Source organism: Epinephelus moara, chromosome 6, assembly GCF_006386435.1.
Source record: "Epinephelus moara isolate mb chromosome 6, YSFRI_EMoa_1.0, whole genome shotgun sequence".
NCBI lineage: Eukaryota > Metazoa > Chordata > Actinopteri > Perciformes > Serranidae > Epinephelus > Epinephelus moara.
In genome coordinates, this window is record NC_065511.1 from 7420852 (window position 1) to 7436457 (window position 15606).

Consider the following 15606-nt stretch of genomic DNA (forward strand, 5'->3'; position numbering starts at 1 on the left):
TTCAATATTTATAACATTCACTGTGCCAAATAAGAAAAAGCATGTTGTACAATTCTAATAGTTCATTTTAAAGCTGATATTGGCTGATACAATAAAAGACAATATCGTCAGATACTGATACATGATGTGCTGATATTATCGTGCATTCCTAGGTTCAGGTTACAATACCTTATTAAAACTACACTAATCCATATTTCTTGAAAAATGATGTCAAATGACAATGTGCAATGTGAAAGATGTCAGTCATAGTGGTGAACTCACAGAAAATATTACTTGATACTGCTGTTTAGGTACTTGGTTAACTAATGATCACTACCAGGTTAAAAGAATACCACATGAGCTGTTGGTAGGACACTCTTTTCTATGTCAAAGGTGCACACTTTCATCCATCCACCACAACCACCATACGTCATTCTACTTCTACATTTGCTCTTGACCAAAAGTTAAGATTCACAAATCCACTGCAGATGTGGTTAAATACGAACAACATAGGTTGCATTTAGACAGTTCAACAAAGGACATCGCCACTTGAAAATGGAAGTGACAAGAGAAAACAACTGATAGAAACTGACATTTCTTACTTGGTTAGTGGATAGGGTATTTGTTGGTGAAGTATTCACTGACTGAACTTTATTACTGAGAGCAGAGGTCAACCAATAGTGGATTTTTAAAGGCCAATATAATAACAATAATTTGGAGCAGGAAAAAAGCCAACAGCTGATTAATCAGCCGATATCCAACCCTTCACAAAAAACAGTCAGGAATGGACAATTTTTGGCTCTATTAGAAACTGGATAACTGTTGAACTGAACATCTAAGGCAAAGTAAAAGATATCTAAATAAATCAATCTGCTTTTTTGAGCAATTAATTTTCCTTGAAGTCAACTTGAGATTCTCAAGTACACCATGACATCACCTTCACTCTGTCTATGGAGCCTCCATGAGAGGTGCAGTATTTCTGTTACTTGGGCTGAAAAAATCAAATAAAATTTGTGACAAGATACTTTAGAGTGGAGTGTCTTTATTTTCAGAATACTCAAAATACTTTATTGATTCATAAAACACAGAAAAACAAGACTAGGTCAAAACCTAGTATGTGGCTGGACAGTGTATGAATTGCTAGAGTGCTTCCAATTTGAAACAGGAAGTGTTTGCAGTCACTTTCACGTTTATAATACATGTTAAAATGAAGCACAATACAGTTAGACACAGTAACACAGCAGAAGGGAGATGCTTTCTCTGGCGCTGTACCCAGTGTTCATTTAAAACAACCCTCCTCTCTTTAGCTCCGCTTGGTGATGTTTTTCCATGTGTGACTGGTAGAGGCTGCACAGCCATCGGCCACTATCGGAGGAAAGCTCCACCGATGATTGTTTATGTATAACATACTATTGGCCAAACCAATAAGTCAGCCAACCTCTAATTCAAAGTAAAAATTCCCTCCGCTAACTAGATGACTGGCCTAGCTATTAGGTGCTACATTTCGTCACAGGTACTTTGCATGTCAGTTTCAACACCTACATCAACTCATATTGGCATCAGACACAAATTCCATCCTCCAAATGAATAATCATACACAGCAATCACAACTAAACAGCAATTCAGAACTGAGCATGAGGGCTGAGGTGTGAATGTAGCTACTGAGGCTCTTTGTGGTAGAGCTTTGTGGCTGTTACATGGTTGTCAGGCTAAGTTCCTGTCTCACTCTGCACATTGGCCAAGCCTCATTAAGCACCTTTCCCAAGCTCCTTGTTTAGTCCCTAATTAGGAAAGCATGATCTGGTCAACCTCCAAGCGAAGATCTTCTCCCCACAGTGCTGTCGAGAAGCCATTAAGAACTTTCAGGACATGGAATATTGGCATGTTTCACCTTTAAAATGCCTATGTTGTGAGTGTGTGTGACTAGCCTGTCTGTGCTGACTGATTGCTGTGTATTTACTCCAAAGCATGGTGGGTGTCACACACAAAGCGATCTGTGAAGCTCCGAGGCAGCAGAATAGCACTGCCTGTCTATGTCACTCAGCCCTGTGTCTACAGTCCCTCTCTATCTTGCCTTTAATCCATCTTCTATCATCCCGCTGACTGTCTCCTCATCACCCATCTATTCATCGTCCCTCTTTCAATGACTCCCTCTGTTTCCCCCCCTCACTGTCTCCTCTTCCTCCCTCTGATGTCACAAATTCAGATATGAGGTTCTCTGATAGCACCCAGCCTTGGACACTGCAGCCTTGTTTGGAGGGGGAGCGATCAGAAGGATGAGAGGATGGAGGGAAGGGCGAGTGAGTTGACGGCGCGGGTATTTTCCGAAGCAGCAGGAGGATGTAAGACGCAGAAACAAAGGAGGACATCTAGGTTAAAAAAACATGCATGAATGCCTCTGAAAAGGCCTGTGTTGTGTTGCCGGCTTGCCTCATCCCTGTGACTCCGAGCCAGCCGTGCCTGTCAGGGCACTACTGTTGAGTCTATTTATGTTATCTGCTCTCTTTCTTGGGGATAAAACAGTTGACTGCTAATATTCATACCTGAGGGTGAAAGGGGGTTCTCTGACTCTGAACCTGGTGCTGTCCCAGAAATGCATGCGCTGTCATAAGAGCAGGCATGTCCTGTACACTTGACTCTCCTCAGTGTGTTGTGGCAGGTCTTAGTGGCACTGTGACAAAAATGCACATTTCTTACAACAAAACATCATGAAACCACCAGAAATATTCCTAAGCAGGTCAGGAGGGTCCATTATTTTTTTATGGTTTCATGTCTTGGGTAAATTGCACAGGAGGTTGATTTGGGACTAGCATCTGCAAGGCTTCCAAATTTTAATATCAGTGAGAGGACAAACATACATTTTAACTACGGCAACCCTGACACTTTGGGGAACGCACATAGGTGTAGATTTTTGGGGGGATGCAGGGGCCATGCGCCCCTTCATATTTATAAAAACATGAAAGCAACAAAGGACTTTTATTTTGACAGAATTAAAAGCACTTCCACCTCAAACTGATGCAGGAAAGGCACAAATTGGGTTGTGAAAATTCACCAGAATGTGGAAAATTAAGTGTTGAACACTCTAAATTTTATAGGGGAGAACCCCAAACCTCATCTGCTTTAAATGTGTCTCCCCCAATGTTGAGAAAAATCCACACCCTTGGGAATACAAGCTTTTTTGCAGGCATCAGAAACTGCAGTGACATGGGTCAAAGGCAGTACTGCAGGTTTTCCTCTGATGGAAATTGAGTTTTTACATACACCCCTAAGTGGAAGATGCATTAGTAAAGGAGAAACAAGGGTTGGATTTAGCAGAAACTACACAGAGTGACCATTGGTATCAGCATGGCAAGGGCACTTTTAATCACTATCTCTGAATGTATATGCACTGTTGGGCTGCTTTAAAGAGCTACTAGCCCCAAAGTGCCTTAAAATACTTTAAACTTTATTTCTGAGGCTTTTACACAATTTTAATTTAGACTATTGATTTGAGTCTGGAAGCATTCAAAATTACACACTGCATCAGTCAACTATGACATCTTAAGTTCCTGCCTTGGCGGTAAACATGCATGTATAAACCTTCCTATATCAAAGCATTCATGCATCAAAACAGTAACGGCAATTAAAAACTTCTGCACATTCTATGTCAAAAGCTGAATTCGCCAGTTTGCTTTTAAAGACCATGTCCTCACCTGTTGAAATACACCCTTTTTCGTGAAAAAACACAGTATGACTCTGCATTTTCAGCTCTGTCCCTTTGTAATAAAGCCCACATTATGCTGCTATAAATCAACAGGGATCACTTCAGCACATAAGCTAATAGAAATTTAACCTGACTTATCCAAGGGACGGGCTTATGTGTTTTTATAGCGCCCCCAATAGTATGCTCTGGTAACTTGAAAATGTCTGAAGTTGAACGAAATTAGAATATTTTGTCATACTGTCAACCAAACAAGGAACACACACACATAGAAGTAAAAAAAAATTCTCTCCACGTCTTACCTAAAAATCAACCAAAATACTGTTTTGAAAGTTCCTCAAAAACAGCAGCTTACCCAGTCTGTCTTATTTTCATCATTTTGTGCATGCAGCATGCCATAAATTGGACATTAGTGAGTCTTACTGCAGCACAAGGAGAGCTGAGGGAGGCTCCTTGCACCAGAAGGGGACAGTGAATGACAAACCATTTTGTGGCGAATAAGACTGCTGGCCATCAGTGAGTGATACCAGGCTGACTGAAAGTGCGCCACAGCAATAGGCTCAAAGCATTCATCTGCCTACTCCACTGCAAAGAAATCAGCTACGTGCCTCTGGTTTCTCCCTGAAGCATCAGTGGGCATAATTTGCCTTATCATCATGTATTACCAAGACATGACTTGAGCACATTCATCATGTGTTTCAGAAGGTAAAAAAAAAATCCATGCAAGATTTCTCGAAAGATGGCTGGTAATTATATCCAGCTTTAAAGTTTGTGTAAGGTGACAAATAAATACCATATGGCCAAAAGGGGAAAACTAAAGGTGTCAAAGGATACTAAGGGTTTCTTTCCTATTTTCACTCTAGCTTTGTCTCTCTTCACACTTACTACACATTACTCAGCCTGTTATTTGACTGTTAAATACTAAGATATCTAAGAATAAGATCTATACTTTAGTTTATTAAAATATGACTAACTCCGACAAGTCATGCACCAGGTTTGGTCGGATGCGCAACGCTTTCTGTCGGATGGAGAACCTAAACGTCAAACCCAACTCAAAATAACGTGCATTTTAATGCAGCCTTGCCCACTGGCAACACTGCTTTGAAAACTGGGCATTCTACGAGTTGCATATCAGGTGGTGTTTTCCAAAATCACATCGGCTACGGAGGCTCAAAGACATGAGGTGTTGGCTGAAATTAAAACTTCAGATATGGGGCTGAAGGAACCAATTTCAAAAGTTAAAATGCATGTGTTTACGGGGATAAATCCCGCGTGGTGTGTTTCATATGTGCCGATTTACAGAGTTGCGCTTAATTAATATAAAAATGTCTGAATGATGTCCAAGTTGGTGTTTAACCTTTGCGCACAAGCATAAACTCATTAAATAGGATGTTTTTGAACGAAGTTAGGCGACACCGTATCCCCAGAGTAACGTGCCTCCTTCCATCCTCACGGGCGGACTGAGGAGCCCAGACGGCGACTGTCCACCAGCGGTGCGACTCTCTGACAACATACCGGTTGGGTGTGTGAGACTTAAAAAAAATCCAGTGCTACTCCCCAGCCAGGCTTAACGCAGACCACATTACAGAGGGGATCACAACAACAAGAATAAATCGACAGAATATATTCTAACTTGATATCAGTCTCTTTTTCTGGCTCATTTTGCCCCAAACCGCCCAAGAACAGTGACAAAACCGACACGCATCTCACCAAAACAAAACGCAGAGGCAACACAAAACAAGCTGTGTTGATGGCATGTGTGTGTACAGTAAACTTGAAGGTGAGCAGCGATGTCAGCAAGAGGTCAATAAGAGTGAATGTGATTCATTTAGAAAATGGGAATTTACCTTGAGTAAGTTAGCAGTCCCTTTGATGCATACTGTCAGTGGTCAGAGCTCGGTGCGTTCACTGTGCAATCACCAATTCCAAAAGCCTGGGGATAAGTCCGAGGATAAGTCCACCAAACGCCTTGTTATAAACGGAAATTTCGGCTTGACACAGAGCAAATTAGATGTAACGTTAATTGGGATAAAGAAGAGGTGAAAACTCAGAGAGGAGTTCCGTTAGTTCCGACTGTGCTTCCAGTGCGTTTAATGGGTTCAGAAAATCCCGAGTGTATTCACCGACAGCTCTTTTCATACATTGTTCCAAAATGAAACGTCCTCCGCTCCTCTTTAATTTATAAAGGGAAACTCCTTTTTTCAAAATAGTTTGTTATTCCAGAAATTCCGACATTCGTCTCAAAAAAAGTTATTCTCCAGATCTCCGTCTTCAGGTTACACAGTCTTCCAGGTGAATGTGAAGGTTTAACGGAGCGGCAAATCAAAGAGGGCTCGCGCGCGTCTCGGGAACCGCCGTCCCCAGCTCGCGGCTCTGGAGCGTCCTTGTCTGTCTGTGTGTCCGCGCGCAGCAACAGCCGGATTCCTTATTTGGAAGCCCGGGGCTCGCGCTACTGTCAAGAGAGTCAGGTTATACCAATATGACTTCCAGCTAAATCTTTCAAAATAAAAAAGACTTAATTGGGGAGAAACGCTGCAACGCTCACCTCCTATAGCAGCAGCAGGAGAGAATAAAATCAGTTTCACATTAAATATTAATCACATTTAAACGAAAACACAGTTTAGAAAAATGCGTTTAAATGACGAAAAAAACCCTTTAAGTCACTGTTTTCCTGTTTTTTTTGTTTGTTTGTTTTTATCATTTTTAGTATTATTTATTATGATTTATTATTATTATTTATTTTTATTAAAAAGACTGTCAGTCTCTGAAAATTAAGCATTGCCTAGATGTGTATAAGTAAAGATGGAGTCAAAAATAAATAAATAAATAAATAAAAATGAAGTAAATAAAACGTTGTGCTGTGTATATTTTTCCAAGAGGCCTGCCATATGTATGCATTCATGACCACCAAAACCTGCAGAGCATACACACAGGCGTACTGTGTTTTAAAAGTTTAAAACATCACACCTGCTCTTACATATATATATATATATATATANCAGTAGCAAAAAAAAAAAAAAAAAAATATGAAACAGCATTCAATAAACAGAGGCTTCCCCCTGGGAATGCTTTTACTTTGAAGGCAAAATCGCCCAATTTCCTGCCAGATTCTGCCTTTTACTGTGTTGAAAGCTGAGGGGGTTCCTCTCAATAGAAAATTCACCCATCAGCCCCCTCTTCTGGAGTCAAACAGCGTCAATTGGATGTTGTGTCAGGTCTGTGGCACCACCTACATTTACCACACAAAGAGGAAATGTTAAGAATAAATAGCCACAACACAGGGTATAGAAAAGGCATTCAGGGGATGGAGCTAATTCTGTGATGCACCACCGGTCTGTGTGGGAGAGACAGCATCAGCCAATTTCTCCACCGTGCCAAACTCATTCCTCACCTACAGGGAGATTCAGTCAAATAGGGTGTGCAGGGCTGTAGCTAAGACACCTGAGGGCATGTTCTTAGTATGTGACTTTACGGGTTATAACAACCCACAAATTACATACAGATTACGTATGCTGAGGTTGGAAGGCTGATGGTTATATTTTTAGACTATCTCAAATAATTTAATTATATTTAATAAAGGGATTTCCTTAGGATAAAATCCTTGCAGCATGAAGAAAGCTTTTGAAAAATCCTATAGGGAGATTACATTTACAGAAAGTATAACTGAATTTCAAAAAAAATCATATTGTATAAGCAATTAAAATATTTAGAAAATGTACAAGTTTTACATAGTTGCCAGTCAAAAACACCTTTGGGAAACGAGGTGGTGCCGAAGGGGTTTGAATTTTTGACCTCAGTGTTTCTAGAAGTCCTGGCTCAGGGTCCCACAGGCAAATTTGAGACCCCGCAGTTCCTCCGACATTATGTGCATTTTGTGTGCATCCAGTTGCCTTTAGTATCAACAACACACAACAGACACATGGACGCTGCAGTATATTTCGCCCAGAGACCCAGAAACAAACTGACTCCAGTACTGCTGAGTGAACTGGCCCCAGGTTTGCTGTGTCTCAGTTTGTGGTTATTTTTATCAAACTCAGATTCTATAAAAGTATGCATTCTGCAGCCTTCATATATATATCAACACTAATACTGATCATTTAGGTGATTCTCAATTTAAAAAAGGGTATTAAAATTAGATCTTGATACAGCATCCCACTGCAAGACAGGGTCTCAAACTGGATAAAAATCAAGGAACCACTTTTGGGCCCTCAACAATAGGTGGTATTTTAATTATTAACACTTATAATGTGTCTCACTGGCAACAAAGGACCCCTGGGGCCCCTTGGGGGAAGTGCTGCAATGCTTATTCAAGGACTTCTTGCCTCGGGGCAGTTGTCTACTTTGACCATTTGGTAATCCAGCCTTGGGGATGTGAAGCATTTTAAATATAAATGTAAAACTAAATAATAAAAAAAAAACATTCCTTTTTGGTCACTGTATGATGCTCTGAAATATCAGTTATTGTGGTCATAATGATGGCTGTTGGTATTGTCAAAAATATCAATTTAGATATCAATTTTGGATATTTAACAGAGATTCAGTTCTTGTTTTCTGCAGTACTGATACACCAGCTACACTTCCTCGCTCTCTTACTGTTAATATGTACTACAGTCATTCTGCTGTTCTCCGATACTAACCATGAAAAGAAAACTAGTCGTTGTCATATATATTACATTTGTCTTCCAATAAGAATTTATGTATGCCTTCAATGCAATTTGTTCCATGGTATCAAAAATGGTATTGAATATCAAAATTTTTCAAAGTACTGTATCAAAGTTAGAAATTCTCGCTTTCGTGACAACACTAATGGCTGTGCCAATAAAAAGGAAATGTAGTCGCGTGTCTCTGCAAGGTGATGTTTTGACCTACGTCACATTTCGGAGAGATGTGACTCATGCAGTTTTAGGACCCTGAGCAGAATCTGAACCAAGGCCCTGGTTGAAATGCACATTGACAACAGTAAGTCACTCAAACTGCAAATTATCACCACAAAGTGTTTTTGCACTTCAATTAAAGTACTGAAAGAAATAAATTATAGCCTGATAAAATGTCAATATGCAGCTCAGCTCTGTTTTCTTCTAATGAAATCACATCAGTCTGTTGCCCAACCTGTTCCTGATATAAAAATGTTCAAAAAAGGAATAGAGAAATAAGTGAATTCTGGAAAGAAGTGAGAGGTCTTCACATGTGCACTGTTTATGTTTACTCAGGCATCCAGTCGTGATGGTACTGGCCGCCCTAAGCAGCTGCTTAATTAGCATATCCCTAAGGTCAGCTATGAGATTGACCAAGTAATAACCTTCTCAATCATTGGTCATTATTCCTTAAGTGTGTATATTTGGTGAATATAAGCAGATGGTAGTTAGCTAGAGAATCAAAACATTGACAGAGAAAGAGAAGAAGACCCTGACCTACAAACCAAAAAGCATCAGTCTGACAATAAATTTGTTCTTTAAAAGAAAACAAAAAAAGGTAAAATCTGATGCAACAGAACCGGACATACTTTCGTTTTTATCCTACGCATTTCGCTGTCTTTTTACACAACTACTATGAGTTAGACTCCAGGCTATGTTAGCCGCTACTAGCACAGCGTGGAGTCTCTAGCCTCCAGCAGAGATGAGGAGCTACAAAGGTCCAGTGAGCTCAGTTCAGTCTTTCTCCACTTCCCCAATTTCTTTTCATATTCAAAACTGTAGTTTGACAACCCATTCTCACTCCCAACTCGCCAAATACTGCCGTTTCAGCGTCAGACGTCAGAAATGCCAGACACTCTGGGGGTGGCTATATTTGATGCCACTGGCATCTACCATAGTGTGGTGAGGAACATAGCCCTCATAGGGTGGGCAGGACGGGAGGTGGATGGGACAAACACACTCTGGATTTTCACCCAAGAGCCCACTGTTTGTTTCAAAAGTAAAACAAAACATCAGTGGAGTTATTTTATGAACAGCTTAGTGTGCTAGTATGTGTAGCATGCTACACTGGCAATGTGTGTCACACAACGTATGTCACGTGATATGTTACATTAGTAAAAACCATACTTATTTTAAGCCAAACCATGATGTTTTTCTTTACACCTAACCACCATGTGCTTTTGTTTTACAAACAAATAAACGTAAAGGGGGCTTTACCAAAGTCGTAAGTTTATTTTGAAAAAGACTGTAATCATGTAACAATCAGAGACTGTACATTTCCTGTAAAAAAAAAAAAAAAAAAAAGAATTTCGAAAAGACACAATGTATGTAAAAAGTGCCATTTGAGACGTCCAAAATCAACACAGGACGCTACCAAAGGCATCGTATGTTGATGTTTAGGTACACTTACAAAGCGTTTGTTGCTAATATATGCAGAAGCACTGCTCAAGACGTACAAACAGGTTTTGAGGTGTAAGATTGATGGAGTTTTCCTGAACTACTACTAGTTTTCACCAGTGCTTAAAATGTTCCAAAAAAATTTGATTAGACAAACACTGTCAGTGCGTGCTTTTAACGTAAAGCTGCAGCTGAGCTCATCGTAGCTCCCCCACACTCAGGAGTGCTCTCTTTAAGTCTTTTTTTACTTTAATCCCTCCTCTGTATACCACGTTTGTTGTTTATCTGAAGCGTCTTCTCCAAAAACTTTCTTGGACGCCATATAGCTTTCGCCATACTCCTAGCTGCTGCTCCTAACAATGGTCTCTTCACCTGCCTTTTTTTTTTTTTTTTTTTAAATCTTCATTTCAAACTGTCAGCACACATAGTAGGCAGAGGAAAACATCAGAAGCTCACACAAACAAATGATTCACTGGAAAATAAAACAAAACGTAAACAAACAGAAAAAGACAATAGAAACAAAAAAAAAAAGGTATTGTAAAATAAATTCATCTCTCCTCTTAAACACATCACTTCCAGTGCACCTGCACAGCGAAGTCGCCACAGACACCCAACACCAAAACTCTGGTGTTCTGAGAAACACAGAGAGCTTTCCCTGGCACTGACAGGCTATCTCTGCATTGTGTGAACTTGTTTGGCAGCAGTGTGAACAGACATTCAGAAGGCTGAGTGTTGGAGGGTGGTTAATCTCAGCACAGTCAAGGTTCAAAGACAGAGTTTCCTGTCAGTGTGCAGAAACAAATGTTATCAATGTAAATCAAAAGCAGTTTTCAAGATCCCAGATTTTCATTTTGTCTTCAAGTACATAATCAATCTGGATATTTTTCAATCTGGGAATGTAAACGCCCCAAATTCAGAAAATCATGTAATATCACAAACAAGTTTTTCTGCTTGGGGGAGGTGGGAAAGTGTATTGATAAATGTCAAATGTGACCAAGTGCAATGGAAACAGATTCATATAATAAATGATGACATACAGTCATGGCATTTCGTCATTACAGAAGCCACTGCAAGCTCTCTCGGTCATCTCTGGATGGGTCTCAACATGCTTATGTCAGCACATCTCTTCCAAGAGCACAAAGCTGTAATATTATTCTTTCAAAACTCTCTGTTTCCATTGTCCAGTGTGCTCCCTGTTATCATGCATTGTTTGCTTTGAGGTTTGACTGGCACTCTTTCAATTGCCCTCTTCTGCAGTGGCACCTGACTGGAGAATTAGTGCCACCCACTGCATCATCTTGATGAACCAACTCCCAGTATTTGCATAGAAGTAGTGGATGGAAAAGCACATCATTTCGCATTTTCTTTTGCTGATTTTCAGTTAAAATTTGCACTGCATTTAGATATAAACTCATCTATTGACAAGATCACATTGGATTAAGATTGGCTCCTCTAATAGACCTTTTTCACAGCAGACATTCAGACCTACAATAGCATGAAAAGCACAGGTGGAAGCACTAAGGGGCCAAACACAGGCCGTGATTTTTTTCTCCGCTTAAATTAATTGTTTTTAATGTAGATGCGTGGCAGGTGTGCTCAAACACCAGAGCAACACAGTCACGACATGCACGTGTTCCTATTTTCAGGGAGCGACAGTTGCGCCCTGAGATTAATAGAGTTCAACTTTTGGAACACAGCAGCGCACACCGCATGTCATGTAACGTGGAACAATCAATCACAGCCGACAGACATATTTCAGTCTGTGATTAAATATAGAGAAGAAGTTGATCATTGTAGTGCAGGGCTGCCAGAGCTTTACTTCTGTCCCACAGAGAATAGGACTACACACAAACAGGCCTGGAAGAAGATCAGCTCTGCACTCAGGATTTCAGGTAAATACACTATGAAACAGTGCTTGTTAAGGTTGCTTAGCAACTTCAGACGCAACCTGCTGCCACGCTCTTGAAAGCTGGAACAAAAGAAGCACAAAAGTAGCACCCTTACATTTTCCAGGCGGTTAAAGGTGCAGCATGTGTATGGCTCCTGACACTGACGATGGCTCTGTTGTTAAAAACCCCAGGAAGCATGTCTGATGAGCCAGCAGGTACAATATCAAACCTTGGCACTTGCTTACCGGAATACAGCCTTCATTTGGAAGTTGTGTTTTTTTCATAGCATTTAAAAATGAACTGAAACCAATGACAACCTCGGAAGTTGTGAAATCAAAAACGTATTAAAAATACAGTATTATCAGGTGCACTGGTTCCAACATTGGGGCTCATCCTCTGGGTAAAATCAATATCCACAGTTTCTGTCATGAGGGTAACTTTGGTTATTCCAGCCTGGACCTTTTTTTCTCATGCTTTTGTGTTAAAGTTACTAACGGCAACAACAGTTTTTGAAATTGGGCCAGTATTAATCAAGACACCAGCTGCAATATAACACCTTGGACAATGGAGCATTGTCAATTTATGTCCACTTAAAGCGCTTGTTTAAATAAACAGTAACTTAAGCGTGTATAAAGCCAGCATATTTTCACATCTAACTGGATAAATTAAGGGTTTATTTCAGCCAAACCATACTGAGAAATACTTTGACATTCATGATCCTCAGAGGATTTATCCTACTTACTTTGGCGATCCCTTGACTGTTCATCTAGCACCACCTGCAGGTTGACATTTTTGGTTCAAGGTGAAACCTCTCGACAACTATTGGATGGGTTGTCATGGAATTTGATGCAGACATTAATGTTCCCCACAGAATGAACTGCAACCGACTACCAAGACATTCCCGGTCTGAGTCTCAGCTGTACGTTGTCTTTCATGCTAATTAGCAAATGTTAGCACGCTTTCATGCTAAACTTAGATGTCAAACATGTTAAACATTATGGTTTGTGCCCACTGCTGCACCCTAACCCTGAATCTTCATGGACAAACCACAGCAAGAGTTTGCATCTTCCTCCTCAGTCTCACGCTCTTTCTCTTCAAGATGTAGATAATATGTAACCAAGCACTGGCTTTCCTCCACACACATACATAAACACACTTTCAGTTTTGCCACTGGGCATGGGCACACAGCTGGGAAACCCTTATGATGTGAAAGCCAGAGAGATCTGAGAGGCTTCTACAGGCAAGAGCACAAACAAATACATCTTCCCTCCTTAACTGTCATTGTCTCCACTTCAATCAAACACAAACAGGCATGTACAAGTGCACACAAGGACACATACACACAGAAATCCATCTCAAGACCACTTAGCAAGCAGTGTTGTCAGTGGTACGTATGAGCAAGCTGTTTCACGTATGAATATTTCATGTTGGGGTTGAACTGGATGACTGAAGTGTTGGTGCCTCCAAATCTTTCCTTTAAAATTGTGATGTCTGATCATGTTTGCAAACACATCTGAGGTAATGTTCTTTTCAAGCTGCAGAATATACCACAATGTATCCTGAAATGCTTGCCAACATCCCCTCTTTTTTGCTGCACCCATGAAGCAATCAAATTCCTGGCAGAATCAAAGTCTTATGCAGCCTTGTCATGAATTGCATTTACGGGAGGCTGAGAGTGCATTTTCTGAGGCTCTTTGTGTTGGAATTATGTTCAGCCAGAGTCCAAGAGCATGGGGAGAGCGCAGGGATGAGTATGAGGGGAAAGCAGCTGTGTTAGCAGCTGAACTAATAAAAGAGCATTTAAAAAGAAACACCCCATCTCCTAATGCCTCACACTGACACGGAGGAATTAACGATTGCTACGTTTCCAGGAATTCATTAATGCTTGGCATGAATGAGTATTGCTATTCAACATCATTTAAAGTAGTACAAAAGCTGGGATGTAAATCACTCCTGTCTATCTATTTTTGCAGAGAAAATTACGTTGTAATTTTGGGCACATTGGCTTTAATTGCCAGCATGCTTCATGATGTGACATGATTTTATGACCTCATTGTGGTGTCGCCATAGTGTTTTGCTTCTGTGGATGGATGTGGACCAACATTTCATAGGCTGTGTTTACACTGCGGTTGAAAGAGTCTCAGTTTTTATTTGGTTTTGTGGTTTTATGGACAAGTATGGATTGCCACCAAGGCATCCCAGGCCCCAGGGGTCCCAAAAGCCCCAGGTTCACTGGGGGTCAATAGACTGTACATAATGTCATTAATACTAAATTGGTTTAGGGAGTTGGACTCCTGAAGAACAATATCAAAAACAATAAAGCGTAAAACAAAAGGTGTGTGTTTTGGGGTGAGGGTCAATAATGGGTCAATGAAGATGACCCCTTTCAGTTGGTGCGGCCATACCTATGAGCTGCAGAAAAGCTCTGTGGAGTCCAGAGGTGTACAGACATGTCATCATCTGTATCTGTACAACCAACATAATTATGTGTCTCTGCATTTGGATAGAAGACTGGGAGGGGGCGTGGATCATATCAGACGTCTCATTAAATAGGACTAATGTGGTATTATCTAAAGTAATACTTAGTTCTGCACAGCTGCTTTAAGTCAATATTAAACAAATAAATATTTAATATATACATAAATAATAAATACATACGTCTATAGAATAAATCCTGAAATAACTATATGAGGAAATGACTATATAAATAAATGAGGGATGCACGATAATGTCGACAAGCCAATGGTGTAGGCTGATACTGGTTTGAAAAATGAAATATCGGAAATGGCCAACGTGTTGATTTCTGCTGATATGACGAACCCTTTTTTCTAAATGACAAATTCAACATGTACAAAACATCAGGTAAATGACACAGCATAGGTAACTAAACAACATTGCACAAAGATATACAAATATGACACAAGTATGTATGAAGAATATAAATGACAAAAATTAAAACAGACACATATCTTAGACCAACACCAAGTAGAAAAACACCCTTAGAAAACAAAAGGCTGTGAGTTATTATTTTATGTAGGGCTTTTAAATTTGAAAGGAAATATTCTTTATAAATGCATGTAAATCAGACAATGAAATGATAGTGCTTTGTGGACTGGTGCCTGAGGAACCACCTTCAGATCAACGCGGGGAAGACCAAGGAGCTGGTGGTTGATTTCTGCAGGCGCAGACTCCTCCCCCCAACACCGGTGAACATCCAGGGAAAGGACATTGAGATGGTGACATCTTATAAGTACCTGGGTGTTTATCTTAACAATAAACTGGACTGGACTAATCACATAACAGTACTATACAGGAAAGGCCAAAGCAGACTCTACCTGCTGAGGCGGCTCAGGTCTTTTGGAGTGCAGGGGGCGCTCCTGAAGACCTTCTTTGACACTGTGGTGGCATCAGCCATCTTTTACGGAGTGGTCTGCTGGGGCAGCAGCATCTCGGCTGCAGATAGGAAGAGACTGGACAAGCTGATCAAGAAGGCCAGCTCTGTCGTGGGATGCTCTCTGGACTCTGTGCAGGTGGTGGGAGAAAGGAGGATGATCTCTGAGGACTAACGACTCCCATCCTCTGCAGAAGGAGATAAAAGCTCTGGAGAGCTCCTTCAGCGATAGACTGATTCACCCGAAGTGTGTGAAGGAACGCTATCTCAGGTCCTTCCTGCCTGCTGCTGTCAGGCTACATAACCAGCACTGCTCACAATAAACTGCACCATGGA

At 40.6% G+C, this 15606-nt stretch overlaps 2 protein-coding genes across 2 annotated transcripts in view; one reads left to right on the forward strand and one right to left on the reverse strand.

The window, feature by feature from the left end:
* Positions 1–6057, reverse strand: part of adgrb1a (adhesion G protein-coupled receptor B1a) — a 253455-nt gene extending 247398 nt beyond the window's left edge. Inside the window, exon 1 of the mRNA XM_050047694.1 lies at positions 5527–6057. The gene's annotated coding sequence lies outside the window, so the exon portion shown is untranslated. The remainder of the gene's footprint in view (positions 1–5526) is intronic.
* tsnare1 (T-SNARE Domain Containing 1) overlaps positions 1–15606 on the forward strand; it is a 1274638-nt gene that overhangs the window by 836333 nt on the left and 422699 nt on the right. The gene's annotated exons all lie outside the window — the stretch shown is intronic.